This window comes from Callorhinus ursinus, unplaced genomic scaffold (genome assembly GCF_003265705.2).
Source record: "Callorhinus ursinus isolate GAN/ISIS: 27379988/994484 unplaced genomic scaffold, GSC_fseal_2.0 scaffold1, whole genome shotgun sequence".
Taxonomy (NCBI): domain Eukaryota; kingdom Metazoa; phylum Chordata; class Mammalia; order Carnivora; family Otariidae; genus Callorhinus; species Callorhinus ursinus.
Genome location: NW_027397063.1, coordinates 74,213,050 through 74,218,577, shown reverse-complemented (window position 1 = coordinate 74,218,577; position 5,528 = coordinate 74,213,050). Strand labels below are relative to the sequence as shown.

General features: G+C 35.9%; 1 non-coding gene across 1 annotated transcript; it reads left to right on the top strand.

Moving 5' to 3' along the window:
* Window positions 1-533: 533 nt before the first annotated feature.
* On the top strand, window positions 534-659 carry LOC112834668 (small nucleolar RNA SNORA35). Its single transcript, XR_003210987.1, has one exon. It is a non-coding gene; the product is annotated as a small nucleolar RNA SNORA35 (small nucleolar RNA).
* The last annotated feature ends 4,869 nt before the right edge of the window (window positions 660-5,528 follow it).

The following is a 5,528-nucleotide window of genomic DNA, read 5'->3' as shown; positions in this document are numbered from 1 at the left end:
TTCTAACAAACATTTAAGGAAGAAATTATACCAATTCTCTACAATCTCTTTCAGAGGATGGAAGCAGAGAGAATACTTCCTAACTCATACTATGAAACTAGCATTACCCAAATACCACACCAAAGACAAAGAAAGGGAAAAAAACAAAAAACTACAGAACAATATTTGTTACGAACATACATGTAAAATCCAAATTTTAGCAAATCAGGAGGAGTGATGTCAGCGTCATAACAGCATGTCTTTTTTTTCTTTCCCCTTCAATTTACAACTAATCACACATCCATAACCCAAAAAAGGGGCTTCTGCATACAAAAAAGTGACACCTAGGAGATCCAGGAACCTGTGTACCTCAGAGGAGGCTGAGGATCCAGGGGAGTGGTAGGCAGCAGCAAGCCAGCACAACATTTCTGGCAGTGGATGTGGAGAGTGAAAGTGGTGAGTGGGGGTCTACCTGGCCATACATGCTGCAGCTGGAGAAACTTGTTGCTCTGAGGAGAGATTACAGTGACTGGGGTGGGTAGGGAAAAGGAAGAAGGCAAAGAAAACTGAAGGAATGCATTTCCTGCCATCTGCTCTGGGATTATTGCAAGAAGACTGCCTGTGAACCTCAGGGAATCCCCACTACTGGAGGGTCCCCCTGTGGGGCTGTGGGCACACCCAAAGCCCCAAATATCAAACACACCTCCTACCTCCCCTGACTCTGTTGCCACTTTTTTTTTTTTTAAGATTTTATTTATTTATCTGACAGAGAGAGACGCGGCGAGAGAGGGAACACAAGCAGGGGGAGTGGGAGAGGGAGAAGCAGGCTTCCCGCCGAGCAGGGAGCCTGATGCGGGGCTCGATCGCAGGACCCTGGGATCATGACCTGAGTCGAAGGCAGATGCTTAACGACTGAGCCACTCAGGCGCCCCACCACTTTTTTTTTTTTTTTGAATGCTGCTCCCAATCTTACAAAGGAGTCAGTGCTGGTAAAAAGAAACTGAAAACTTGTGCTATCATGCCACCTTCTGGAAAACAAAAGGAAGGCTCCTAATTGTGGACTTAATTGAGCTGTTACAATCAAAACAAACAAAACCTTACCTACATATGAATGGTGTTTGTGCTACTTCAGATGTGGTGATAGAGGCACTTACCATCAAACACCATGAAAAATCACAGAAATATGGTATCACAAAAAGAAAATGAGAATTTTTCAGCAACTGAACCCAAAGACATGGAATGCTGTGATGACAAAGAACTCAAAATAGCTGTTATCAAGAAATTCAATAACATACAAGAAAATTCAGAGAGCAGTACAATGATCTCAAGAATAAAATTAAGGAACAGGAATACTTTACCAAAGAGATTGAAATTCTAAAAACAAAAATCAAATCCTGGAGCTAAAGAACTCAATACATGAGATGAAGAATGCATTAAAAAGCATTGGAAAGAGAGTAGATCAGTTGGACAAGAGAATAAGTGAGCTCAAAGATTGGAATACAGAAATGTTTTGGGTGGAAGAGGAGAAAGATTTTTTTTAAATGAAGAAACCCTAGGAAAACTTTCAAACTCCATTAGAAGAGCCAACACAAGATTAATGGTACACCAGTAGGAGAAAAGAGGGAAACAGGAGCAGAGAGCATATTTAACGAAATAATACCTGAGAACTTCCCAAACCTAGGGATGGAACTGGATATACAAGCCCATGAAGCTAATACAACACCTTATCTCAACACAAAAAGACCTCTAAGACACATTAAGTTAAAACTGTCCAAAGTTGATGATAAAAAAAATTTTTAAAGTAGGCAGGGGAATAAAGACAGTAACCTACAAAGGAACCCACTAGGCCATCAACAGATTTCTCAGCAGAAACTCTACAGGCCAGGTGAGAGTAGAATGATATATATTCAAAGTACCGAAAAATAAAAATTTCCAGCCAAAAAGACTATCTGGCAAGTTATCCTTCATATCTGAGGGAGAAATAAAGGCTTTCCCAGATAAACAAAAGCTGAGGGGGCTCACAATGACAAGACTGTCTTAAAGAAATGTTGAAGGGAGCTCTTCAAGGTGAAATGAAGAAAGTACACAAAATACTGATTAAGGTGATAGAATTAGAAAGCCATAGTCCTTTTTTGAATAGCATATTAAATAATTATAACAAAGGTAAAAGGAAAACAACATTTATAAAATATCATTACTATAACTTGGGAATAAAAATCACAGCATAAAAGAGATAATTTGTGGCACCAAAAACAAAAGGGAAAGAGTTAAAGGGTGAAAAAGGCAAATGAAGATAAATTGCTATCAGCCAAAAAATGGCTATTATATCTACAATAAGTTTTATGTAAACCTTAAGATAACCACAAAGCAAAATTCTAGAGCAGAAACACAAAACACAAAAAAAAAGGGAGTCTGAACAAATCACCATAGAAAGCCACAAACTTAACAAAGGTAGAAACAAGGGGGAAAAGCAATGCAGAAATAAAATAACCAGAAGGCAAAAGATAAAATGGCAGTAGTAAATCCTTACCAATCAATAATCTCCCTAAATGTAAATGGATTGAACTCACCAATCAAAATGAACAGAGTTGCTGGACAGATTAAAAAAGAAAAAAAGGACTCAACTATATGCTGTCTAATGGAGACTCATTTTAGTTCTAAAACCATACAGAGGCTCAAAATGAAATGATAAAAGATGATATTCCAAGCAAATGGAAACCAAAAGAAGGTGGGCATAATCTTACTTATATTTGACAAAATAGGCTTCCAGCAAAAAAGGGTAACAAGAAACAAAGTCATTAGATAATGATAAAGGGGTCAATACATATCAAGAAGATATGTATCAATATATCAAGAAGATATAACAATCATAAATATATACATTCCCAATACCTAAGCACCAAACTATATTGAGCAAATACTAACAGATCTTAAGAGAGAAATATACAACATTACAATAATGGTAGGGGACTTCAATACTCCACTATCAGCAATGGATAGAGTAAGCAGACAAAATCAACAAGGAAATGTTAGAATTGAGCCACACATTAAAACAAACGGATCTAACAAATATATACATAACATTACATTCAAGAGCAGCAGGATGCACATTCTTCTCAAGTGCACATGGAATATTCTCCAGGATAGATAGGACACAAAACATTTCTTAACAAATTTAAGAAGATTGAAACCATAATAACTATCTTTTCTGACCACAATGGTAAGAAAAGTGAGATCTACCAATATGTACAAACTAAACAACACACTTCTAAAAGCCAATGAGTCAAAGAAGAAAATAAAAGGGAAGTAAGGGGTACCTGGCTGGCTCAGTTGGTGGAAAGTGTGACTCTTGATCTCAGAGTAGTGAGTTCAAGCCCCACACTGGATAAGGAGCCTACCAAAAAAGAAAAGAAAAGAAATAAAAAACTATAACTAAAAAAATGAAAATAGAAATAAAACATATCAAATATGGGGTGCAATAAAAATAATTCTAGGGCGCCTGGGTGGCTCAGTTGGTTAAGCGACTGCCTTCGGCTCAGGTCATGATCCTGGGGTCCCGGGATCGAGTCCCACATCGGGCTCCCAGCTCAGCGGGGAGTCTGCTTCTCCCTCTGACCCTCTTCCCTCTCGTGCTCTTTCTCTCTCATTCTCTCTCTCTCTCAAATAAAAAAAAAATCTTTAAAAAAAAAATAATAATTCTAAAATTTCAGAGCAATAAACACATATATTAAGAAATTACAAATATCTTAACATAACTTTACACCTCAAGGAACTACAAAAGGAACGAATTAAGTTCAAAGTTAACAGAAGGAAAGAAATAATAAAGATCAGAATAGAAACAAATGAAATAGAGACCAGAAAAATAATGAAAAGGATCAACTAAGAGCTGGTACTTTGAAAAGATAGATAATTGACAAACCTTTAGGTAGAGTAAGAAAGAGAGAAAGAAGACTCAAAATGAGAAATGAAAGAGACGACATTACAACTGGCGCTACAAAAATACAAAGGATCATAACAGATTACTATGAACAATTATATGCCAGCAAATTACATAACCTTGAAGAAACTGATATAGTTCTACAAACATACAACCTACCAAAACTGAATCAGGAAGAAAAAAAAAAAAAAAAAAGACCAATAGTAAAGAGACTGGATCTATAATCAGAAAACTCCAGGACCAGATGGCTGCACTAGAGAATTCTACAGAACATTTAAAGAAATAACACCAATGTTCCTTGAACTTTTCCAAAATATCAAGGAGGAGGGAACACTTCCAAACTCATTCTATGAAGTCAGCATTATATTGATACCAAAACCAGATAAGGATGCCACGAAAAAAGTACAGACCAATATCCCTGATGAATATAGATGCAAAAATTCTCACCAAATATTAGCAAGCCAAATTGAAGAACACATTAAAAGGATTATATACCATGACGAAGTGGGATTTATCCCTGGGATGCAAGGATGGTCCAAGATATGCAAATCAATAAGTATAATGTATCACATACATAAAATGAAAGATAAAAAGCACATGATCATTTCAATAGGTAGAGAAAAAGCATTTGACAAAATATAACATCCTTTCATGATCGAAAACTCATAGCAGATTGGGTATAGAAAGAACTTACCTCAACATAATAAAGATTATATAAAACAAACCTACTGCTAACATATACTCAATGGAGAAAAATCGAAAGTGTTTCCTCTAAGATCAGGAACAAGACAAGGATGCCCACTCTCACCACTCCTATTCAACGTAGTACTGAAGTACTAGGTAGAGCAATTAGGCAAGACAAAGGAATAAAAGACATCCAAATCAAAAAACAGTAAAATTGTTACTATTTACTGATATGATCTTATATATAGAAAATTCCAAAAAGTTAGTCCAAAAACTGTTGGAATTAATCAATGATTTTAGTAAAGTGGCAGGATACAAAATCAACATACAGAAATCAGTTGCATTCCTTTGAACTAATGATGAACATCTGAAAAAGAAATAAAGAAAACTATCTCATTCACAGCATCGAAAACAATAAAATACTTAGGAATAAAGTTAACCAAGGAAGTAAAAAAATCTGTAGAATGAAAACTACAAGACTTTGCTGAAAGAAATGGAATAAGACACAAACAAATGGAAAGGCATCCATGTGTGTGGATCAGAAGAATTGTTAAAATGTCTATTCTACCCAAAGTCATCTACAGATTCAATGCAATCTCCATCAAAATACCAAAGGCATTCTTCACAGATATAAAAGAAAAGAAACAATCCTAAATTTTGTGTGGAACAATAAAAGACCCCATATAGCCAAAGCAATCCTGAGAAAAATGAACAAAGTCGAAGGTATTACATGTCCAGATTTCAAACCATACTACAAAGCCAAACTAATAAAAACAGTATGCTACTGGCACAATAACAGACACATTGACCAATGGAACAGAATAGAGAGCCCAGAATTAAATCCAAACATGTAAACTAATATTCAACAAGGAAACCAAGAACACCCAGTCGGAAAATTATAGTCTCTTCAAAAAAAGGTGCTGGGAAA